Here is a 26,478-nt window from a genome sequence, read left to right as displayed (position 1 = left end):
AAAAAAAAAAAAAGAACATCCTCCCATGCCTGTCTTCTTTCAGAGGTTTAGCCAACACATGCTTTTTGTTTGTTTGTTTGTTTTTAGAATGTTTATTAAGTGTGTAGCTTGAATGAGTAGGGATGGGTTCAGTCAACTGGAATTGGAGAAGTCACAGAGATCTGGAATGTAACTCCTGAAATGGACAGTGCAGAATTCCTTCTACGTGATCTGAGTCCTGTGAATGCTGAGAAGGGGAGGCTTTCCCACAGTCTTATTTATGCCATTTATAATCAGAAGCTTTTTGATTCAAAGAATTCTTCTTTGAGAAGTCTGAAACATTTTCAAATACAGAGCTTGCAACTTACTGAAATATGTTAGAGATCTCAATTCACCTGTCATAAAAATATGCTTATCATGACCCAGCCAGAAGTAGCCTTCTAGGAATTTGTTCTAAGAACATAGTTATGGGTTTCTGTGACAACTTTACTGGCATGTGCAGGGACCGTGTGTGGGAGGTGCTGCTCTGAGCTCTTTCCTGTACTGGCACAAGGTGAGCTAAGGGCAGCAGAGGGGTCTCGGGTATTGGAATGTGTGGTACAAAGCAGAGGGACCTTCCTCTGGTCTCACTAAAGACTCAAGGTGAACCAAGTCAGAGGTAAATTTTGAGGTGCTTTCAGTTACTCCACTACCTGACAGTATGAACCTCCTCTCCTACTCACTGTTGGGATTTGGTTACAGTAGTGAATTTCTGCAATGACTAACTAAGGACAACACAGCCTGTGAAAGTTGCAGAAGGGAGGAGGGAGGTCGATGGAAGGTACAGGGACTGAAAGAATTTAGAAACCATGGAGGAGAATGGTAGGAAAAGTGGCCTCCAGGTGGGGTGCCCACCCATCGCTTATAATCTCAGCACTTTGGGAGGCTGAGGCCAGAGGTTTACTTGAGACCAGAGGATCACTTGAGGCCAGGACATTGAGACTAGCCTGCAACACAGCAAGACCTCTGGCCAGGTACAGAGGCTCACATGATAAGCCCAGCACTCTGGGAGGCCGAGGCAGCTGGATCATTTGAGCTCAGCAGTTTGAGGCCAGCCTGAGCAAGAGCAAGACCTGATTTCTACTAAAAATTGAAAAAACTAGCTAGGTGGTATGGCAGGCACCTGTAGTCCCAGCTGCTTGGGAGGCTGAGGCAAGAGGATCTCTTGAGTCCAAGAATTTGAGGTTGCTGTGAACTATGATGATACCATATAAATGAGGCAACACCCAGGGTGACAGAGTGGGACTCTAGCTCAACAAAACAAAACAAAAAAACAAACACAGCTGCAAAAAAGTTAAAAAAAAAATTAGTCAAGCATGATGGTGTAACTTGTAGTCCCAGCTATTGGGGAGGTGGAGGTGGGAAGACCACCTTGGCCCAGGAGATCAAGGCTATGGAAAGCTGTGATTCGGACCTTCACTCCAGCCTGGGAAAGAGAGACCAAGGAAGGCAACAGCTCTCAAGTTTTGGGACTGCCAGCATCCCCAGGGGGCATGTAAAGTACAGATTGCTGGGCTCAGCCCGGGAGTCTCCCACTCAGAAAGTCTGGTGGAATCAGATAACTTTCTCATCCTTGCTGACACAGGTGAATATAGGCTTCCCCTTATATTCTTATCAGGGGCTCCAGTTCTCTGGGGAGGGTCTGGCTGGGGAGTGTGGTGTCCTTTGCTGACAGCTATGCCAGTGGTGGGGCAGGTCCCAAGAATCCTGTCCCTGCAGAGTGCCCGGAGAAGCTGTGCGGAAGGCGCCCCTGACAGACACACTTGTTTCCTTTACAGTCGCCTTCTGCTACTGTACTTAATTCTGTGTCACAGATGAGCAAACCGAGAACCCAGCCTTAGGGGCTGCCAAGTCATACTGCTGAAGGAGCTGGGGACCCAGGTCAGAAAAGGGAGGGAAAGCCAGCTCAGGTCTGATGGGAAACATGGTGGACCGCTCTGCTAAGTATTAAAAAAAGAAATAAAATAAAGTAGGCCAATGCTAAAATGCTACTGGACATAAATGTTTTCTTTGATATCTAAAAAGCTCCACAGGATGTGTTAAAATAGTATCTATCAGCTTTTTAATGTAACACTGGGAAAGGTTATTCAATTCAAATTAGTAGTTTTGGCATTTGCTGATCTTCAAATGTAAACAAAGGCTTCTCAGTTTCATAGATAATATAACAAGACAAATATTGACAACATTTTTATGTAAAATTTTATCAATCCTATCTTGTGGTAGCCAACTTTTGTTTCTGACACAATCTCTGATCTGGTCAGGGGAAAGGAAGGAACTTCTGTGGAAAAAGGTGGTCAGAGGCATACTGGTGTTATCTGAAGCTAGAAGATGCCCTTTTACACGAATATTTTATTCCATTTCTCCTTGAAACAATTTTTGCCAGGTTGAGCTTTGAAGTTATTAAAATAATAAGTCTGTCAAAAATTTCAATCAAATCTCTTTGGCCAGAAGAATACAGAATGACAGTGTGTGATTATGCGTGACTCTTTATATTAATAACTCAGGTAGGCAGTTTTTCCAAATGGAGAATTATGGGATTCAGGCTTGAAAGCAAGGGGCAGGTGTGTACCTGAGTATAAAATGCCCTTTGTGCTCTATCTGACTGATGTGCTTGGTCATTTGTTAGAGTATCCTTACGATGGAGGGGGGCTGCCTCCTGATTCACCAATGAACTTCATAATAATGAACCCTGGTTTCATTGGTAATCAATAAATGTGCATGACCAATCAATAGGAACTAACTGGAATGAACACCTTAATCAGCAGAAGTTGTCAATATTAACCTCAGCATTTTTCTTTATTCTAGTCTGTATTAGATCCTAGTTCAGTCTACTCCACAATTTTAAAACGTATTAATTGATGAGTATATTAAAATGTGTAAGATATTGAAAATGAGAATGATTAATAACTTGGGCTGCCAGCAGAGAAGGGGAATGACCAAGGCACATATGTGTGAGCATGTGTGCATGCATACACACACACACATAAGCACATACCTATGATTCGGAGCAGAGAAAGGCGTTATAACAGTGTCTGCAGGTATGCTGAGGTTCAGTATATATTTTCATATATACTATCTCTTTTCAAAGGGTAACTGTATCCTATGGGCTTTTGGGATTGGGTTTCCAGTTTTAATCAATGATTCCTGAATGTATGAAGTATCTTAAAGGAATCTTTGGTTTTCACTTTGGAGAAGAATAGAGTTTCCTGTTACTTCCTCTTCCCCCCAAACATAACATCTATTCATTCAATTATAGTGGTTCAGCTTTTTATTGTTGTTGTTGAAGACTTTTGATCAACTTGCTAAGGTAAAGTCATGTCAGCTTAGGACTGAAACACCATAATCATGTTAACAGCACATTAAGCTGTTAGCTTAATGTTATAGCTGTAAAGCTATAAGCATCACAACTTAAACACAGATGAAAAGTTGGTGTCTACATATTTACCTTGAAACTTAGCAGCAGGCTTCACTGTTTAATTAAAAAAAAACAACAACCTATTTGTACTCAAACATTTATAGCAGCACAGTTCATAATTACAAAGATGTGGAAAAACCTATGTGCCCATCAGTACATGAATGGATTAATAAACTGTGGTATATGTATAGCATGGAATACTACTCAGCCATAAAAAGATGGTGATCCAGTATCTTTTGTAACACCTGGATGAAACTGGAATGATTCTTTTAAATGAAGTATCACAAGAATGGAAAAATAAACACCATATGTCATCAATTATAAATTGTAACTTGTTGATCAACACTTATGTGCTCCTACAGAGGCAAAACTCAACAGAATTCAAGATTATGTGAGGGAGGACTAGGGAAGAGGTAAATTCACAATTAAAGGACACATTGCTTGGGTGTATCATGCACTTTCTAGGTGAGGGGCATATGTATAACTATGGCTTAAAATACACAGGAACTAATTATATAACTAAAACAAACATGTGTACTCCCATAAGATATTTGGAAAAAAAAATCCAATAACCTTCTGGTTGATCACTGAATGGTTAGTTGCTATCATGGACCTGAGTAAATGTCTGACAATGAGCCAAGGTCTAGTCTAGGAAGTTCTTCCCTCTCAACTGTCCTTAAGCCATTTTCAGCCATCACATGGAACATGGTTTCCATGTTTGGCTAGAACTTGATGCAGCAAAACTCTAGACATAAACATAGCATTAAAACAAATACCTGTAGTGTACTTGTTAAAGGAATAAAGATGAGTATAATATCTAATCTTTAACAATAATTTCTATAATCTGGATTGAATTGGCAGTTGACATATCTTGTGGAAGTTTCTGTTTAAAGTAGATTTTATAATCTTTTTCTCTAATAGATGAAAAAGGAACAATTCATTTTTAGATCTTTTAATTAAGAGACCAATCTCTCACTCTAATGGAACTAGTTCAACTGCTCCCCTCCCACTGTCTTCAGTGCTATTTGACTTCTCATTTCTTTGAGTCTACAGTACTTGCCGTATGTAATTTAAAACAAGTTCGACATACAGTGCTTTCATGGGATCCAGCATCTGGAACTTGCACCATCTGTTCAACGGAGAGATTGTGAGGTTGTGAGGTGAAAGATGTGTGTCTGCTTCAGATGGCCAAGATAGGGGAGGTCAAACCACAGGAAACCAAGGGATGACATTAGTGGAAAATCAATTATTATGTTTGTTATTAGTCTCTTCCTTCATACCCCCTTAGCTCAGGTATTGATCCTCTGTTATTGATCACCATTGATTTTGTATTAGAACTTTTTTAGGCTTATTACTTATTATTACTCTGGGACTCTCTGGGGCATAGAACACATGGCATTCTTTTGTGTATGACCTAGCACTCAGTGGAGTGCCTGATACATAGTTGGCTTTTCCATTGCACTGGAGCACAGGACACCAGGGGCAAAGTCTGCTCCATGGGTGATTGACCTCCATGCGCCATGTGTTTGAATCTAGTCTGCTTCTGCTGTGGTCTGTGCTCTTTTCCTACCACCCCATTCTGGATTATTCAGGGCAGTCCTGACTTGCAAAGAAAGAAAAAGCAATTGAAGGTAGTACATAACAGAGAGTAGAATCACTCAGCTTGAGATATGAGCATTCTTACGAGTGCTCCTAATATGGAATGGATGCTGGGGAGAGCTGCATAGCTTTGCTGCCTGGAGCCAGTCAGATATCCCCTAGTCCACACCTACTGGCAGCCCCAGGCTTGCAGGGAGGGCTTTCATGCTGTCCTTCAAGTCTAGCTTCTCTTGAGGAGGTTGTGTCTTGCAACCTCCTCTCCTCTCCATCGGACTTGCTCCTTGGCCTTCATGATCTGACCTCCAGTGGAGTCATCTCACACTGAGCCCACTCCCATGCCCTTGGGCCCTGGGCTGATGTCCATCAGCTGGCCTAGTCCTTCACCTCTCGGGGCAGGGGCTCGCTGAGTGCCTGTGTTCTACCTCCCAATTCATAATCAGGAGAGCCCAGACTCTGCATCTCTGCAGAGCCTGGGCTAGATTCCTGAGAATATACACTAGTTGAGGGATCAGAGGGAAGAGCTGAACTTGTTTTTAAAAACCTTAGATAGTTTTAAGGCAAAGCTGAAGTACGAAGGCACATACTTGCTGCAACCTTGATGCCAGACCAATAAGGCAGGCAGGGAGGGGACAGAAGCCACCAGAGATGATGGCACAGGCCAGGGTGTCAGGAGTCTGGGATACTGGGACCCTTAGGGCAGAGACAAGAGCCTCCAGATGCTCCACCAAGTATATGGAGAGGCTGTCTGGGGTTCCCAGGTCACAATGACCCATTCCTGAAGAATGTCGCTCCTTCTACCTCTAGGCCACTGACTCTTGATTGTTGCAGCTGCCAGGGCTCAATCAGAGTACCCCCTTGGCCATCAGTTAAATCTTGTCTCGGCTCTTCCACTCGCTTCTTCGTAGGTTGAGGCACAAGATTCTTTTAGAGCACCTGTTTCACTTGATGTTTGAGGCTGGTCCCACATGACTCTGGGGGGCTGCAGGGGAATATGTGTATTGGTCATTTGCTCCTTCCTACCCTCTGTGCAGCACAGACTGCCTCCTTCTGGATAAGTGGTTCTTAACCAGGGGGTGATTTTGCCCCCAGAAAACCTTTGACAAAACCTAGGTTTCTGGGGACAGTTTTGGTTGTCACGACTGGGTGAGTGCTGGGGGGCAATTCTGGTGTCTAGTAGATAGAGTGGCCAGGGATGGTGCTATCATCCTACAGCACTGGGAATAAGCTCCCACATTGTTCAGAACAGGCCCCCACAGCAGAGAACACTGACACTTCTGGGGGTGAGAAGCCTTCTCTAGGAAGCTGGGCTCTCTGAGGTCTCATCTACAGTGTGTTTTCCTACATCTGATGCATGCTTAGCCCAGAGGTTCTTGAGCCTCTGTTGTGTCAGAATCACCACTGGACCATACATCTACCTCTCTATTTTTGTGCCATTACCGTGCTGTTTTGATCACTATAGATTTACAGTATAGTTTGAAGTCTGGTACTGTGATTCCTCCTGATTTGTTTTTATTTCTGAGTAATGTCTTGGATTTGATCAAATTAAAAAGCTTTTGCACAGCCAAGAACACAGTAAGTAAAGCAAGCAGACAGCCTTCAGGATGGGAGAGGATATTTGCAGGTTATACTTCTGACAAAGGTTTGATAACCAGAATCCACAGAGAACTCAAACTTATTAAAGAAAATAACAAGTAAACATATTTCATTGTGGGCAAGTGACTTGAACAGAAGCGTCTCTGAAGATGATAGGCACATGGCCTACAGATACATGAATAAATGCTATCATCTTTAATAATCAGAGTAATGCAAATCAAAACCACTTTGAGATATCATTTAACTCCCATAAGAGTGGCTCACATAACAAAATCTCCAAACTACAGATGTTGGTGTGGAAGTGGAGAAGAGGGAACACTTCTGTACTGCTGGTGAGAGTGCAAGCTAATATGTCCCTTTTGGAATGAAGTATGGAGAATATTCAGGAATCTAAAAGTAGACCTGCCATTTGATCCTGCAATTCCTCTACTACGTGCATATCCAAAAGACCAAAAATCACTTTATAACAAAAATATTTGCACCAGATTGTTCATTGCAGCTCAATTCATAATAGCCAAGTCATGGAAGAAGACCAAGTGCCCATCAACCCATGAATGGATTAATAAATTGTGATATATGTATACCATGGAATATTATGCAGCCTTAAAAAAGATGGAGACTTTACCTCTTTTATGTTTACATAGATGGAGTTGGAACATATCCTACTTTGTAAAGTATCTCAAGAATGGAGAAAAATATCCCATGTTCTCAGTACTATTATGAGAAACCAATTTATAATCACTCACTCTTTCTTTTTTTCTTTTTTTTTTTTGCAGTTTTTGGCCAGGGCTGGGTTTGAACCCACCACCTCTGGCATATGGGGCTGGCATCCTACTCCTTTGAGCTACAGGTGCTGCCCCACTCACACTTTCATATGAAGAATAGATCACAACTACGGCCCAAGATGAAGGAGGGGGGAGAGGGATGGGAAGGGAGGGAGGAAGGCAGATTGAGGAGGGTGAATGGTGGGATCACACCTACGGTGCATAATGCAAGGGTACATGTCGGATCTATTAGTATAAAGTATAAATGTCTTAACACAATAATTAAATAAACAAGATGAGGTATAGATTAACCAGTGCAATGTAAGTGTTCCTTATTCTATATGAAATCAGCACATTGTGCCCCATAAATGCATTAATGTACACATGATGTATGTGTTTATGATTTAATAAAAAAAAAAAAGAAGAAAAAAATGAACAAGCCAACTCATGTCAGAAAAAGGAAAAAAAAAAAATGAATCACCACTGAAACTTGATAAAAATACAAAGGCCCAGGTCCTTCTCCTGCTTGGATGAGCCCAAGACTCAGGGTGTCCTGCTGCATCCTGGTGGTGCTGACACTCACCAGACTGTGAGAACCCCTATCTTAGCCCATAGTAGGTTGTTCAGCAGTGGAGGGTAGAAATATTTATTGAATGAAATTGAATTTATAAAGGCTCCGAATGGACCTTGGTTGGCCTGTCCTAACAGCATGGGGGCATAGTGGCCCATGCAGAATGGCATGATGGCCTTGAGACCAGGGGCCATAGGCTGCTAATAGTCAACCTGTGGATGTCTGGAAACAACATTAAATGTGTCAGTGGAGACCTAAGTAGGCTGTAAAGGTGGGTTATCTTATTTCTTAACCATCTAATTATCCACTCAGCAACTGATGAATTTATCATGAGTATCTGATCTGAGTAAACAGGGGACAAGTCCCCTAATCTGCTTTGCTCACTTTTGCCTCAGTCAAAAACACTACATTTTAAAGAGATCTTCCTATCTATGATCATCTAAATCAGAGCTTAACAATGCAATGAAAAGCCTAGAGAGTAAATAGTCTAGGCTTTAGGGACCATGTAGGGTTTTTGTTACTTCTTTTTCTCCTTTTCCTTCTTTCGAAACATTTTTAAAAATATAAAACCCATTCTTATTTGAAGCTATACAGAAAAGAGGTCAGAGGTATGATTGACCTGCGCCCCACATTCTCATCCAATTCAGGAGGGTGCCTCTGAACCTCTTATATTGTCATCAAAGTTTTGTGTATTTTTAGCTGTACATTAAATGTGCTTTTTCCTTCTGTAAGAGAGGTGCAGAACTATCATATTCTGAGGCCAGGACCCAAATCTAGGAATTTCTAATCCAGATACCTGGTTTGAACAATCCTTGGTTTGAACAGCACATTGTTTTTCTTACTGTAGACTTTGGGGTGGCAGGAATCTCATGTATTCGCCTCTGTGGGTAAACAGCAGCTGTGCCTTGAACTGTCTCTCATGAAAGGCCTTGGGAGACTTTGTGGGTTCCAAAATCACTGCCCTCAATGCTCCTGTTTCCCTCTGTGTTGGGAAACCCTCTTTGCTGAGTGTGCAGGGGGAGGCAAGGAAGGGTCTTCTGCCCAGCCATTGGCTCAGCCTGCACATCAGCACAGTGACAGTCGTCCAGCCAGATCCCCTCTCTTGAGGTGCAGAGGTTGCAGGGGTCAGAGGGCAGCGTGATCCCTGCCATGTCCATCCACCCTCTTCACTGTGCACTCGGAGGAGTTGCCACCACAAAACCACTAGGGCTCATCCTTTCTATTGGTAGCTTCTCTGCAAAAAGGGAGCAACTGCTCATTCAGAACATCCACAAAGGCATTCATAGCAGCCCACCTGGCTGCCTGTAGCTGGGAATCCGTCAGTAGAGGTGCTCTCCTGCCTCTTGCAGCTCTGCGGCAATGTGCACATGAAATTGCTGACATTTGGGTAGTAACCAAGAAGTGGCAGAAGCAAGACTGCTTCCTCCACCGGCCTCGTGAATCCAAGTCATCGAAGAGGCATGTCCAGTGTCCCCTGTTTCTGATATCCTACCCAGAGAGCGGAACTGAGGATGCCACAAGGTGCGTTCCTGGCCTTGGAGCCTGAGGAGGTTTGCTGGGCTGGACCTCCTCTCTGGGCCTCCATTTTATTTTCCATGTCCTTCCTTTTTTTAGCTGGAATGTCCATAACTGTTATGCTGAGTCTGTCCTGCTACTGCATGTTGGGAACATGTAACTTCTTCCTTTATTTCTACAGGTGCAGGGACAGAGGAAGTTACTCCCCAGAACTACTTAATAGATTTCTCATCCACTCCTGATTTAGATGACCCAGATTTTTGGAATGTTGAGCTGAAGAGACTTAGGACTTTGGGTTAATACTAAATAGGATGAAGTGTTTGGGGACCTTGAGATAAAGTGACAATATGTGGGGTAGATGTGAATCTTTGGGGACCATAGGGTAGACTGTCATAGGCCCAATAACAGCTCCTGAAGACTCTACCCTAACCCTGGGATCTATGAATAAATTACCTTTGGCTGAGGGGGAGAACAGGGGAGAAAAGACTTTGCATGTGGAATGAAGGTTCCAGACCTCAAAATAAGAAAGATTGTCCAGGATTATCCCTGTGGGCCCAATCTAATCCCATGAGCCTAAAAAGCAGAGAACATTCTCCTCATTCTCTGGCTGGGGTCAGAGACGTGGCAGAAGGAGAAGTCACAGAAATTCCAAGTAGGAAGGAGTCAGCTCCCTGTTTCTGGTTCTGACACACAGGGAGCCATGCGAAATAAGGGGAGGACCTGCTCTAAGGACAGCTCAGCTGACACAGCCAGCAAGGAGACGAGACCTCAGGCCCATGGCCACAAGCAACTGGATTCTGCCCCAAACCTGAAGTAGTTTAGAAGCAGATTCTTCCCCAGAGCGGCAATCAGGAGCATAATCCACCAACACCTTGATTTCAAACCAGTGAAACTGGTGTCCAAATCCGTGACCCACAGAAACTATGAGATAATAAATTTGTGTTGTTTTAAGTCACACAGTTTTGAGGAAACTAATACAGAGCAGGCTGCTTGCTTTGCTCAAGGGCGAATGGAATTCTTCCCAGCACCATACCTCCTGTTTCAAATCCCACTCCCTCAGTGCAAAGGGCTCATCTTGTAGTGGGCTCAGGCAAAATCCAGAAAATATGCCAAAATAATTGTACTGTTTTTTCAAGGCCAAAATATACTTACATATAAGAGAATCAAAATTCCCATAGGAGTGTGTGTGTGTGTGTGTAAGAAGGGACATATGAAATGTCTAGTGTCAACTCTGCACGGCTGGGCTACTGTTCGCGAAACTCAGAGCATGCAAAGACCCTCTGCATAAGGAACGATGTGATGTGATGATGTATTTTCTATGGCAAAAGCACATTCCTTCAATATATTTTGCCCTATCCCTGACCTCTGGCTATAAGAGTACCACCAAATTTGCAGGCATCAGTTTGATCCAGATGGCTTTCCTGCATGGGTGACAGCTTTCACTTCTCCCAGAAAAGGCCCCTGAAAACCTGAGTCTTCACAGCTTCCAGAGCCCAGAAAGTATTGCAGTTGGTACCCTGGACTGCCTGAAAAATAAGTACGTCAGGTTATAAGGGAGAGAAATGAGGCAGCTCCCTAACCCTGCTTGAGTGAAGTCTGCAGCCTCATTATTTCAAGTGAATTCCAGGACATTATCTGAAACACCAACCACAAGTTCTGAGCCGTATTAAACAGCATCAGGATTAGCCACACCTCTGTAAACTTTTATCAGGTAGGAGTAATGGGAGCCTGAATTTACTTGAAAACCTCTTGATGTCTCTCTCCAAATACGTGTTTTTCAAGCTGGTCCCTCATCACAGCCAAGTCAGAACAATTTCCAAAGAAACAAGGTTCTCTCATTTTTTATTTTTTACAAGATTAGCACAGTCTTGCTGTTTGGGTTACTATGCACCTTACTGTCTTCTCCCAAGGAAGGCAATTTCTTTATAAATCGGGACAATGATGGCTTGGTAATTGCTTTTCTGAGCTGTAGGGACAGAACACTTTAGTGGCTAAAGACCAAGTCCCTATCAGGGCCAATGGTGAGCGTTGCTCCTGTTCCATGCTCAAATGGCTGGTCACTACATTCACCTCCCTAACATGCACACACACACTCATCAGTCCAGCGTCCTCAAACTTTTTAAACAGGGGGCCAGTTCACTTTCCCTCGGACTGCTGGAGGGCCGGACTGTGGGCCCAGGGAAGAGTTGGCTGCTAAGCAGGACAGGCAGCGGCTGCAAAAACACCTGGCGGGCTGGATAAATGTCCTAGGCGGGCCACATGTGGCCTGCGGGCCATAGTTTGAGGACGCCTGGTATAGACCATCAGGAAGAGGCAGATGAGCTCTTCTTTCATTGACTGTTAAACACTGCCACTTTTTAAGGCTGCTGGGATCCAGGCCTTCTGGAGTTAGCCATGCATCAGGGAACATTGTTCCAGAGAAGCCCAGAGCAGAACCACAAATACCTGAGTTAAAAGATACCCTCTTGCTGTCAAGCACTACCTAGGGTTTTAGCTACATGATTCCAATTAAAATTGATGGTTGCCACAGAGTTAACTGCTCTATGAAACGTCTGTGGTAAGTTTCCCATTGGGCTAAATTACAAGGAAATTGGGGGAAGAAAACGGTGGCTGCCGTGTGGCTAAAACCATTAACTGTGAAGCTGATCACGTGTGGGGCCAAACACTCACACGCCGTTCACAGTTGTCCTTCCCTAATTTGTAGTACGTGGGCTGTGAGCTGTAATCACCAGGCCTTGATGTTAGTGACCAGACCACTTCTTGGGCTTGGAGGATGCCCTGGTGGTCTAATCCCTGGGCCGATGCCCAGAAACTTTTGCTCCAGCACATTTGTGGCTGCGTCACACATTGGACGCCCCCCATATCCAGGCTTCATGCTGGCACGTCGGCTGCCCATCAAGAGGGTGTACCATCAAGTTCAGCCACTACCTGTAGCCAGGATTTCCACCCTTGCTGAGAGACTTGCCAGCCCTGGCCCAATTACAGATGCAACAACAGCAAAAGGAAAATGTCACGGGAGAAAAGGCCAATGAAGTTCAAAAATGAATGCAAACGAGTGTTTTCCTCTTTCTTTGTTAAACCAAACTATTTGTGGTTAACCAGGAAGTCATGTGATTTCGCAAACACAAAACCTGGGTTTTAAGACTATACCTATGTATAATAAATAAACATGTAAGAAATGTCACAGAATGGAGGTGTAATATTCACTTCACCAAGCAGGTGGCTTCCAGGAAAATGAGCATCACATGGCTAAATAAATAATGAGCAATAAATTGTCCGATCCAATTCTTTGCGTGATGAGTCCTCCATCTTCCAAGAAGTAGGAGAACAAAACAGGCTAATAAGGGATTACAGGTAATTGGCTACCTCCTTTTAAATGTCAGACTGTGGGCTTGAAGACTTTCAAGATTTGGCATTATGCTCTGGATTATTAATAGCTATTATTAAAAAAACCTTTCTAACTTCCATTTCACTTCATCACCTAATTCCCCATATGCAGTCTGGTAATCTTTCAATTTATTTACTTGCAGGAAATTTGAACAAATTGTACTTCAAAGACTTATTAAAGCTGGGAATCAATGTGATTTTTTAAAAAGCTCACTACCTAGATGGGAAGCTTTCCTTGAGGTGTATCTCTTGTTTCCATGATTGCTTTGATCATTGGCCGATAGCGTATTGAATACCAATAACCACCACCCAAAACGGAAAGAGGCAAAGAACTGCAAATGCTCTTGTCTTACCCTCTTCTTTTGTGCAATTTTCCAGCAACTTCTCTCCACCCTAATGTTGTTTTATTCTGAGGAGTCACAGTTGGACTGCAACCATCAGCATTCTCCTAAGTGCACTGTTCACTGACCTGGCCCAACCAGGTGGGCTTAGGTGATCGCACTACGGAGCCACAGAGCAGGGAAGGAGGAACAGAAGGCCAGTGCCACTCTGCTGCTCCAGGTCAGCCTCCTGCTATCCATCCCCCTCTGCTTGATTTTGGTCTTTGTGACAAACTGAATAGTCACATTGCCCCAGCTTCAAGCATTCTCTCAGTTCACATGTCAAAATTCTAATTGGCAATGTGACGGTATTAAGAGGTGCACCCTTTGGAGGTGATTAACATTATAAGCATAAGAACCCTCATAAGTGGGATTAGTGTCTTTTTAAAAGAAGGCCCAGTACCCTCTCTTGCCAACTTCCTGCCTAGAAAAGTCAGCTGCCTGCAACATAGCAAATGTCCACACTAGAACCCAGCCATGCTGGCATCAGAATTCTGACCTCCAGAACTGAGAAGTGCGTGCCTGTGGTTTACAAGCTACCTTGTCTACTATACTTTGTTATGGCAGCTCAAACTGACTATGACAGTCTTCTTCATATTTCTTTCCTGGAGAAATTTGTAGCAAAAAATGCAAATAAAAACAGTTTTTGGATCAAAACTGCTTATGCCCCATGTCCAAATTGGAAATAAGTGATTAAAAACCAAAAACTAACATTCCTTTAGAAATGTACCCATCTCTGTTAATTGCTATCTCATAAATTTGGAAGTTTTGACAATTCACTTAGTAGTCTTTTACTTGGGCCAAAGAACGTAATAAATAATACAAAATCCAGACCCCAATTAGCTTGGCCTGGGATTATTCATTATGTAGCTGTAACTTGGTGAATATTATACTTTGGAAACAAATGATATTTTTGGTCAACAACTAGTTAAAACTTCTAAGAATGCTATAGACCATTCTCCTTGTCTTAGAATAAAATCATCTATACAAACAAAGAGAATAAAGTAGATGGGGGATGGAAGGAAGAAAAATGATAAGAATACAAGTATCTTTCATGTAAGAAAAAAATAGAGAAAACAGTAAAAGTAAGAATTTCTTGGCTTATTTTTCTGAAAGGGAGAAAATTACTAAAATATATTTTTTAATTTCTGGAAGAAATTTATGGAAGATTGTTATGAGAAAGCAGAAGCCAGCTCTTCTGAGCTGGTCTTAATGCTACTTAGGAATAAGTTTGGAACGTCAGAAACAGCATTGCAAGAAGTCTTTGCATTTTAAAATCAAAGCTGCTGCCACACCTCTGTAGTTTTTCTGCCCCGTTATTGTCACAACTATGTATTTTTTCCTCTGTAGTGGTGGGCAGAATTCTAAGGACACTCCTCCAAAATTCCTGCTGTCTGGTGGTCAGTCATGCCCTCACCTCGGCACTGCCATGAAGAGCATTTGCGGATGGAGTTAAGGTTACTAATCAGTTGACTTAAGGCAGGAGAATGACCCTAGTTTGCTCTTCTGGGCTCAAGGTAATCACATGAATGTCTCAAGGCAGAAGAGTCAGACTGAGAGACATGGCTGAAGAGGACACAGGAGAGATGAGAAAGAAGAAGGGGGGCAGGGACATGGTGGCCTCTAGTATCTGAGAACAACTCCCACCCCAGAGCCTAAAAGGAAATGGGGCCCTCAGTCTGCTGCACAGAACTGAGGGCAAACAGACCAAACAGGCTGAGAAAAAGGTTCTTTCCGGAGTTTCCCCATAAAAGCCCAATAACAGACACTTTGATTTCAGACTTGAGAGACTCCAGGCAGAGAAACCAGCCAAGCCCCTTGCACTTCTGATGTGCAGAACTCCAAAGTAATCCATTTGTGAAGGTCTAAACCACTAAGTGTTACAACTTGTTATGGCAGCCTTAGGAAACTACCACATTAACAAAGGAAAACAGACAGATAAAAAGCAAACCAAAAACCTCACCAAAGTGTTTTTTAAAAATGTTCCATTTCTGCTAAAGTATTTCGAAAATTTTAGATAAACTTTTGTTTCTTCCAATGAGGGTGTTTCAGAAGCTCTGAATGACGAGAGGACATGTAGCCTTTAGGATTTTGGAGGCCTGCTCTGGCAGGCGTGGTAAGCTGATGAGCTTCTCACCAGCTCTAGGTAACACCTACGAGTGACTGCTTTTGCTTTACGACCACCAGATGGCTTGCTGCAATGTGAGCACAGGATAACGGCACCACTGGGTGCACAATTTCCTTTTACTGCCTTGGATGTAAAGGGAGTAATGATTCAAAAATTTAAGAATTACAAAGCTACACAGAAAGGTCAAATAGCAAAGACAGTTTGAGAGGCCACAGAGCATTATTAAAAACTGGACATGGGTTGGCCATGTAGAGTTTAGTTCCGCGGTATTCTCACCGTGCTGAGTGTGTGCTGCAGTGAATGGACTTTTAATCTCTTACAGCTTGTGTGTCATTCTTTCCATTTTGAGCAAGTATTAAGGTTTTATTTAAAAATTGTGTATTTAACCAGCTTGGCAGGCACCCTTAGAATAATTGTAAAACAAATGAGAAAACCTGTACTCACTACCAACCACCAGCCCAGGGCAGAAGGGGTATTGGGGTTTCACTGCTCCTTGTAAATAAGGATCATTCTTTTTTTTTTTTTTTTGAGATAGAGCCTCAAGCTGTCGCCCTGGGTAGAGTGCCATGGCATCATAGCTCACAGCAACCTCCAACTCCTGGGCTCAAGCGAGTCTCTTGCCTCTGTCTCCCAAGTAGCTGGGACTACAGGCACCCACCACAACCCCTGGCTATTTTTTGGTTGCAGCCATCATTGTTGTTTTGGTGGGCCCGGGCTGGATTCGAACCCACCACCTTAGGTCTATGTGGCTGGTGCCTTAGCCACTTAAAACATAGGCACCAAGCCAATAAGGACTATTCTTAGAACTCTGGGCCAACCCATGTAAATGACCTCCTGGGGAAAACGTCAAGGTACCAATGCTCCGCAGAAATAATCTAGAACTGCAGGATTTTTCTGAAGCTCATCTTCCTATCATTACTCCTAGGAATCCTCCTCTACATATTAACATGGAAAAGTTTTAGAGATCTGTTGATCAGGAAAGAAACAATAGTTACAGAAAAGATTGAGTAGATGTAGGTTTTATAGAAAAGGAATGTGAAAGAAGTATCCAGGGTCCTTAAACTAGTAGTACGGTGATTGAATGACTCCATTTAATCCAATTATTTGCCAAAATTCTCCAAGAAACATAGGGTAGTATTTTAATTTTAATCACAGTACTCACTATGGAATATTTTTAAGGAATGTTGGCAAAAATCAAATATATAGTTTTAGGTTATTCTAACTCCAAAGAAATTTAGAATCACTGCTGTCTGAGCCACAGTGGTTCCTGTCTTTTTCCCCACAGGGACATAACTCAAGGATAGTGAGCCCCTGACTGATGCTGGCCTAACTGCACTGGTCTGTCACTGCACAGTGAGATGTGGCGGGCTGCAGGTTACATGCAAGCAAACCAGCCACAGCGTTGACCCTGCTCTCCATCTGGTCTGTATCATAGTGGTGGGTGCAGACACCTACCTTGAAATCAGTGTTGGTCACTGCCATGGTCAGAATCCTTGTCAGTCCCCTCAGATTCATACTGAGTTGAAACCTAACTCCCCAAGGTGATGAATTAAGAGATGGGCCCTCCTAAGCTATGAGAATGCTAAGAAAATAAAAGAGGTGGGCACTCATGAATGGGATTGGTGCCTTCATAAAAGATTCCTGAGGGAGCTTGCTCACCCCTTGTATTAAGTGAGGACACAGCAAGAAAGCACCATCTCTGTAGCAGAGAGGAGCCCTCACCAGATACCGAAGCTGCTGGCACCTTGGTCTTAGACTTCTCAGGATCCAGAACTGTGAGTAATAAATTTCTCGTATTTACAAATTCTAAGGTGTTTTGTTATAGCAGACTGAATGCACAAAAGCAAACTTTAAAAATTTTTTTTCATTATGTGTATGTGTGGTTGTTCTGAAATTTCTTCACCATGGAGACCCTGAATTAAACTAGTGATGAATAGAATAGGACTAGAAAGAGTGAAGAAGGCCTTTACTGAACATATTTGTGGCCACAGTGATTAAGAGATACAAAAGAGGATAGAATAGAAAAAGCAAAGGGAAAAAGGAGTTAAAACTGAAATGGAGAAAGGATCAGTAGTGTCAGCTGGGCACTGCTTCGGGGGTTTTCTTAATGATTATGTTCTTATGCAGTGGACCCCTGCAGAACTCATCTGAGAGGCCCCTCTTTCCCACACACAACCACACATCCAGTCAGCTGTGGCTGCAAAGCATTTCCAGAACCTCCTCCATGGCCACTGCCTTGTTCATGCCACCCCCATCCCCTGTCCCTCAGGTGTTCTCTCTACTTCCACCCTCTTTCTCCCCAGTTCCCTGGGGAGCTCCAAGCACCCAGAAATTCTTCCAAAATGTACATTGGAGCATGAGTCTTCCACTCCAGGGTCTTCTGTTTGACTGAGTCAAACTCAAAGTCCTACTCACGGAACATGCTTGGGACACTCTTTCTTTTCCCTCACTCATCATCACGTCTTTTCCTCTGCAGGGCTTTCTCTGTCCCCCGACCAGGTTAAATCCCTGCCCTCTACGCTCATTCAAGGTTTCCTTGACCACCCTCACCCTGGTTATATTACTTGCTTGCTATGTCCTTCCTACAAAACCCAGGGAGATAGGGATATGCCTTTCTTTCTTTCTTTCTTTCTTTCTTTTTTTTTTTGTAGTTTTTTGCCAGGGCTGGGTTTGAACCCGCCACCCCTGGGTTCCCACCACCGCTGGTGCCCTACTCCTCTGAGCCATAGGCTCCCCGAGATGTGCCTTTCTTATCACTCACATGTCACTAGCATTTATCACAGTGCCTGATTTTGTATCTCTAGTAAAATCCCATAAATAATACACTGATCACAGATTTATCTGGATGGGTTGGATGGCAGAAAATATATGGGGAATGAATCCATTCAGCAGTTCCTTCCTTAATTATTAATATAAGTTGTCTCAATTTTACAGGGGGAAATGTTGACCTAAAGGGAGGAACCTTATTAACTTTGATATACAGAATGTAAAAATCTGATGTTTTTAATGCCAGCTTAGTCATGAATCTATATCTAATACTCTACGGTACATTATTGTTTGGGAAAGACTTTTAGTAGTGGATAGACCCAAAGTGTTCAGGAGTTGCTTTGCTTTTCCTTGATTGTGCTTTTCCATGTCCAAGAACAAGGTTAATCCTGATAAACTTAATTGGGTACCTCTCCAAACTTTCTTTTACTATTTCCATGTTCTTGCAAAATATGTTGTGAACAAGTCAGGTAGGTGGCAGGCCTGCCACGCACTCTCTGACTTTGGTGTGGGGAGAAGAATGCTTTTGGAAAAGAAGACAGGGGACTGATGCTGGCCAGATCTCCTTGCAGACATGCTGGACACAGATCTCCTAACAAATAAAACCATGATATTTGGCAGCAAGCGCGTCCTTTATCTGTGGAACTTTTTCCCAGAATATTGCTCATGAAAAATAAGATCAAAATTAGGTATTTATGTGGACTGGAGATGTTGAATGGCCAAAATGATGCCATAGTCATTTTCTGTTTATGCTTTACAAATTATCTCAAATTTAGCAGCTTAAAATGATATAAAGTTCTTAGCTTATAGTTCTCCCTTCTTACATGTTGGAAGTCTAGTTTGGGTCTCCAGGGCTATATTTTTGGAGCCTCTAGGGAAAAATATTTTCTTGCTTATTCAGCTTATTGGCAGAATTTGACTCCTTGTGGTCATAGGACTGATGACCCTGTTTTCTGGCTGCCTGTCAGATGAGGACTTTTCCAAGCTTCTAGAGCATGGGTTCTCAACTTTCCTAATGCTGCGACCCTTTAATACAGTTCCTTATGTTGTGGTGACCCCCAACCATAAAATTATTTCATTGCTACTTCCTAACTGTAATTTTGCTACTGTTATGAATCATAATGTAAATATCTAATATGCACGACGGCCTTAGGCAACCCCTGTGCAAGGGTCGTTCGACCCCCAAAGGGGTCATGACCCATAGGTTGAGAACCGCTGTTCTAGATGCTTCTATACTCCTTGGCTTATAGTCCACCTTCTCCATCTTCTAAGCCAGCCATGGCACACTGAATCTTGTATGCTTGGGAATGCTCCAGTTTTCCTTCTGCTGTATCTTCCTGACTCCAGCCAGAGAATGTTCTGGGCTCATGTGATTAGATTTGCCCCACTGGGATAATCTTCAATACCCTACTCATCTCAAAGCCTTTCACCTTAATCACATATGCAGAATGTGTGATTCTGCTCAGGTAAAGAAATATATTCACAGGTTGTAGGGATTAGGGTGTAGACATTTGGGAGGACCCTTATTCTGCCCACCACAGTCTCTCTCTTCATCAGTGATGTGAATGCACACAATTCTATGGGGCCATATGCCAACTGTGATTGGGGGATTAGCATATAGACATCATTGAGGGTTTGAGATATTAGATTATTTTTTTTCATCATAGTTGGCCAGAAATTAGTATCCAAAGAAAACATAATAATTCTTCTGCCTCCTTCTACTTGTCCAGGGGAAAGGGACAGGTTCAGAAAGTGTGTTCACAAAACTGTCCTCAAAGCACTCCTGAGATCTTCTTTGAATGATTTTATCTCAAAAGAAAAAAAAAAGTTAACACATTGTCTGGTTCACTTATTTTTCATCTTCTATTGATTAACGTGGATGCAATGCTCAGTGATCACATTCTTGTGATTATTTTTGCAAACCAAGTACTGAGTTATTTTCTAACATTACATGTGCCAATAAAGTTAAACTTACTCATCACAGTCAAATAATGATTCTCTAGGACTAAGGATTAAGAAGACATCTGTATCTATATTTGCCAATGCTTCCAGTTCCTGGTGTGATGCCAAACTCACGTGGGAAGAAAAGGCAAGAGACTTCATTCCCAGCTATAAAACAATTATTGACGCCACTTGGGATATGTAATAGAAAGAAGGGTCTGGAAAAAAAGAGACTGTGCCAAAAGCTCCTGTAAGGTATAGGAGAATTCATCTTTGTATAATGTTTGAGAGAAAATGTTGACAGATTGAAAGTATTGTATATAAGACTTACCAAAAAAATAGTTTATGGAAATATACATAGAGAACAGTTAACTGATAAGAACAGTTAACCTCATGGTTGGAAAGGTGAAGGTTTTCTATCGTGTAATTGCTCTTTAAACCACACATATGCAATACTATCATTTTTTCATTTTGTAAAGTGTTAGTACACACAATAATAGAAAAGGTCAGAGCAATTAATGATAATTGCATGTTTAGAGTGATTGACTTTACCTCTCTCCTCAGAATTCCCTCTAGATGGTTCTTGGTGAACAAAGACGCTAAAGCTAACATTTAGAGGCTCCAGTCATTGGAAGGCATCTGCAATAAAACCCCCTCTGAGATGCTTAATTATTTTAAGAGTAGTTGTAGATCTAACACAGATTGCTTTTGAATAGACTGAGTTTGAACATGCAAGGAAGCAAGCTGTGGGAAGAACAGGAAGCCACGTAATCAGACAAAGGGAGGAAAACCTCTAAATAGGGTTGGGAGAAGCCAGACAGGTGCCCTAAGCCAGCTGCACCTGCACACAGGATCCCAGGCTGGCAGCAGGCAGCCCTCAAAGGTGCCACTTATTTATTCCGAGCCAAATTTCATCTGTGAATGAATATGCCTGGCTGCTTGTGAATGATCTTTCTGCTTGTTGTTATGGCTTCAATGTGTCTCCCAAAGTCCATGTGTTGGATACTTGATTCCCAAAGCAACAATATTGAGAGGTGGGCCTTTAAGATGTTATTAGGCCATGAGGGCTCTGTCCTTATGAATGGATTAGTGACCCTTTCGTGGGAGTGGGTTTGTTACCACAAGAGTGGGTTTGTTATAAAACCCAGTTCACCCACCTCTTGTTCTCCCTTGCCCTCCCGCCTTCTGCTTTCTGCCACAGGATGACCCAGCAGGAAGGCCCTCAGCAGGTACCAGCCCCTTGACCTTGGATTCCCCAACCTCCAGAACTGTAAGAAAAAAAATCCCTTCTTTATAAATTCCCCACTCTGTGGTATTCTGTTATAACAGCACAAAACAGTCTAAGACACCTGTCAAATAGATGATAACTTGCTAGAATGAAAAGGAGACAGAGGGACCAAACAATGCCAATACTAATGCACTCCAGCCACAGAAAGGAAATAAAATTGAAAGCCAGCAACAGAACAGCCTCCTGCTGCCTGCTCTTTCTTTAGCCCTATTCCACAGAGAAATTAGAAACAGACCAGATAACATTCTTATCTCAAGCATGTTATAGGAATTTCAAGGAAGAGAGCTTGCAGTTGGATGCCATGAGGATTCTCAAAGAGCCAGAAGATGAGCACACCAGGAATGCTTCCATGCCCCCACCTCAGCAGGTCCTGCTTTTGTGCAATATAACATTTATAAATATTGTTCCTCATTTCTAAATGACAGAAGTATTTTAGACTTGGTAAGATAGCCTGATGTAGTATTAAAGCTTTTATTATAATCTGCCTGGCTTTGAGCAATCCATTGAATCTCCCTGGCCCTCAGTTGCCCCATCTGTAAAGTGGCTTAGTATTTTGGGAAGATTGGACTAGGCTGCCTGCAATGCATGTAAGCGCCAGGCCTGTAGCCAACACTCCCCTCCCTCTTGTCCTCTTCTTTCACTTTTGACTTCTGCTTACCCAGGTATATGAGAGAGAGCAAAGGGCAGAGGGATTAAGAACAAAAATTGTTTATCAATTTTATTAATCTTTCCAAAGGACCAACTTTTGGTTAGGTATCTACTCAGAAAAACAAAAATCATTTTACCACAAGGACATTTACACCAAGATCTTTATTGCAACTTAATTCACAATTGCTAAGACGTGTAAACAACCCAAGTGCCCATCTACCTATGCATGGATTAACAAAGTGTGGTATGGGTGGCTCCTGTGACTAAAGGAGTAGGGCGCCGGCCCCATATGCCAGAGGTGGCGGGTTCAAACCCAGCCCTGGCCCAAAACTGCAAAAACAAACAAAAAAACAAAGAAAAAAAAATCCCTAAAAAACAAACAAAGAAACAAACTGTGGTATATGTTTACCATGGAGTAAGGAAAGATGGGGACTTTGCTTTTTTAGTGTTTACCTAGATGGAGTTGGAACACATTCTTAGTAAAGTACCTCAAGAATGGAAAGAAAAAATCCAATGTATTCAATACTAATATGAAACCAACTACATGCCCACGTGAAAGACAACACTAATATAGTCTAGCAAGGGGAGGGGAGAGGAGGAGAAGGGAGGGCATTCGGCGGGATCTCACTTAAGGTGCACGATGTGAGGGTATCCTGCACACCCCCGGGGGGAAGGGCTCAACTACAGCTTGAACTTTACCTTAGAATTAAAAACAATGTAACCTACATGTCTGTACCCTCTTATTAATTTGTAATAAAAATAAAAATAAAGGTATTTGCAAAGAAAAAAAGGAGGAAAAATTGTAAAGAAGCTAGTGCTATGTACAGAGGGCTAGTCTATCAATTTGTCTCATGCTGCAGCAGCTTCAGGGGAAGTGAATGTCTTTTCCTGGCTTCTTTTATCTGTGAAACTCTCCAAGGTCAAACTCTCTTGACTTTCCCACACACTATCCCCCCTGCATTAGTTTGCTGGGGCTGTGGTACCAAAATGCCACAAAATTGCATGCCTTAAGCAACATAAATGTATTGTCTCACAGTTTTAGGTCCTAGAAGTTCAAGATCAAGGAGTTGGCAGGCTTGGCTCCTTCTGAGGGTGGTGAAGAAAATACTCCGAGCCTCTCCCCGGATTCTGGTGGTTTGCTGGCAATGTTTGGTGCTCTTTGGTTTAGAGAAGCATCATCCTGATCTCTGCCTTCATCTTCCCACAGTGTGTTCTCCTCATGTGTGTGTCTCTGTGTCCAATTTCCCCCTTTTATAGTGAGGATTGGAACCCACCCTAACAAACTCATCTAAACTAAGTGTATCAGCCATAACCCTATTTCCAAATAAGGTCACATGCTAAAGGACTTGGTGTTAGGACTTCAAAATATGAATTTTGGAGGAGGCGGCATAATTTAAGTCATAAGAGCTCCCACCAGAAAGAGTGTGTTGTCTGACTGCTGAGTGTTGAAGCTTTGGCGTCCACTGGCTGAGATTTCTCATTCATGGGAGCTGATCTATAACAGGTGCACCCGGAGACTGTTGGAGGCAGTGATCTGGGATGGGTGTGTCAGCTCTTCAAATCCCTGCTTTTCCATAGGGGCCAGCCCCAGGTCTAACACTGGCAAGGGGCTTGAATGAGCAGACTCTTAATGCTGTATTTTTTTTTTAATTTATTTTTTATTAGATCATAATTGTGTACCTTAATTCTATCATAGGATACAGTGTGTTGCTTCCATATGCAGTTTGGAAAACTCTCATCCAACTGGCTAACATAGCCATTATGTCTTTCTCATAATTGTTGTGTTAAGACATTTACATTCAACCTTTAGACAAATTCACATGTACCCTAATAGGATAAATTATAGGCGTGATCCTCACAATATCATTCTCTTCACCCATCCTCCCCCCTCCCCTCCCCCCTCCCCTTTCCCCATAGTCTAGGGCTCCATTTTTAAAATCAAAATCAATGCAAAAAATCCATGAAGAACATACAATCAAAACTTAAAGATGGATCCAACATCACACAGCTCAGTCTCCCTGACTTCTCCTTCATCCCCAGCCCTGTAAGCCTGGCCCATCCCATTCACAGGTGGAAAAAGTTAAGACTCATGGAGGTTACTGCAGGGACCCAAGATCACACAACCCATGGGTTTCCATGCAGATCTGAGGTGAATGCCACTCCTCTATGCTTGCATTTTATATTTACAAAGACCTTGTATCAACATCACACCCATTTCAAAGATAGTGTCTCCGACTGAGGTGCCCAGTGGGATGCAAGGACACAGTCCAAGGTCTGCAAATGAGGCCAGTGTATCACAGGTGCGCCTGCCTCTCTCCAGCTCCATCATTCCTGCCCGCTGGTCCCTCTGCACAGCTGCAATTCTACAGCATAAGAAGCCTCATGTCTCCTCCAGCTAAGTTTCCATGGTTCCACAGGGTTTACAAAAATAAAGAAACATCCTCCAAATAACCCTCCTTCCCTGACACTCTAAACCATCACTCCCTATAGACCTGTCCCTCCTCAGGTCTCTCCCTTCCAATAGTGCCTTGGCTAGCCACACTGAGCTACCTGGCGTTCCCCAACAGGCATCATGGTCCTCCTACATTTGGACCCTTTGGCCTGGACCACTCTTCTCTGCCCTTCCAACTGCCAATTCTCCTTCATCCCCAGGACACACTTCTGGGTGTCTTCCTAGGTTCTTCAGGTAGAATTCACGGTTCCCTCCCCCCAGGGACCTTCCAGCAATTCTGCACCATCTTTTCTTTTTAACAGCAGTAAGGACACTGATTATTTAATACAGTTCAGGTTTCCTTCTATTCTTTTAGACCATAAGGGTCATGTTTTATTCATCTGTGTTTTTATGGTAACTCGCAAAGTCCTAGGCACATACTAGAAATTCAATGTATGTCTGTGTGGAATAAGAGATGTCACCTATTTTTATCTAAGCTGTAGATTTAGCACTTGACCAAGGAGGAGATGATGGCATAGCTGTGGCTAATCTAATTATTCATGGGCAGGGGGTGGATGGCTGCAGGGTTTTGTGCTGACGCCAAGGTAGCAGCAGCCTGGAAGAAGCATCCTGTCCCGATTCTGAAAGCCCAGGTTTGAATCGTGGTTTGTGGCTTTTTATTATGAGCTACAGGAAAAAAACTAAACCTCTCCAAGCCTCAAGGTTCTTTATATTTAAAATTGGAGAATAAAATAAAAAAGCATTTATAAAGTTGCCCTGAGAATGAAGTGATGATTATGAAAGAGGCATTTTCATCCTTAAAGAACTATCGGGACATTATTAAATAATTTTTCAAAATTTGTGCAGATAAGATGATAGTCTGAAAGCTTCCTTCAAAGTAAATGCGGGATTTAGGATAGCAAGAGCCCAGGGTGGTGTGAGCCATGTGCGAGGACGAAATGCAGTAAGCGGGTCAGTGAGGCTGTCGGAGAGGAAAGATCCTCTGCTGGGTGATAAAACGAAATGACGTGGTGGTTTCATGGAGCAGGATTATCACAGACCCCCTCTCCACAGAAAGTAAGTAGGTAGGTTGACTTTAATCAAGAAACTTTGTATCACACGGAAACTGGTGATCAGGTGCAAGGAAAGCTGTCTCTGCAACTGGGCAGATGCTGTGAGTAACCAAGAGAGTGGAAAGGGTCCTTGCTTTGGTGATAATTAGCACAGGACATCATCAGCCAGCAAAGCAGAAAGAGAAGGGCCACACATTGATTCATTCCCTCAGTCACACAGGTGGGAGTTATTTATAAGGGTCTGCCTGGTGCTATTCTCGGGAAAGAGAATTGGTAATAATAAGAGGCATGATCCTCAGTACAGAAGAATGCAGCCTATGGAGTGATGCACACAGGTTGGGACATCACTGCAAATTGTGAGAAGGTCTGCATCAAAATCCCAGAATGCTTTGGAAAGACATTAAGAAAAGCTTGATTTCTATGGGAGGAGAGTGACGAGGACGCCTCCTTGAATTGGAGAACATTAAGGGGAGATATAAAGGCAAAGAGGAGAGAATAAAAGGCTCCGGGTGGTGGAGTCACATGTCCTCAGGTAGAAAGAACCTCAGTGTGTAGAATACCAGGAAGGAAGCCAGCTCTGCAAACACAGGGACGGAGGGCAGAGCATCCCATGTGAGACTTCAGAGGGTTGGCCACTTTATCCACAAGGCCAAGACAGGCTGAAACCAGTGCTCAGAGTTTAAAAAAAAATGCAACAATCATGTAGTACTTTTCTGTTAAGGACTCGGGGAGAGTGGTATAAAGATAAGGCCACAATAACATAGCAGGTGGAGAGAAACTTCTTTGGAATGAAGGGACAAGAGAAAAGGTAGATAATGTGAGAAAATCAGGAGTGTAGACCAGAAAGGGTAATGAAGGTCGTCGTACGAAAACTGCTGGTGGTTCTTCAAAAAGTTATGCATAGAACTGACACAATCCAGCAACTCCGCTCCTGGGTATACACCCACAAGAATTGAAGATG

At 42.9% G+C, this 26,478-nt stretch overlaps 1 protein-coding gene across 6 annotated transcripts in view; it reads right to left on the bottom strand.

The window, feature by feature from the left end:
* CTNND2 (catenin delta 2) overlaps positions 1-26,478 on the bottom strand; it is an 889,124-nt gene that overhangs the window by 141,488 nt on the left and 721,158 nt on the right. The window lies entirely within an intron of this gene.

This window comes from Otolemur garnettii, unplaced genomic scaffold (assembly GCF_000181295.1).
Source record: "Otolemur garnettii isolate 467f Iridium unplaced genomic scaffold, OtoGar3 scaffold00033, whole genome shotgun sequence".
NCBI lineage: Eukaryota > Metazoa > Chordata > Mammalia > Primates > Galagidae > Otolemur > Otolemur garnettii.
Note: the sequence above shows the minus strand (reverse complement) of the source record. Positions and strands in the feature narration are given on the sequence as shown.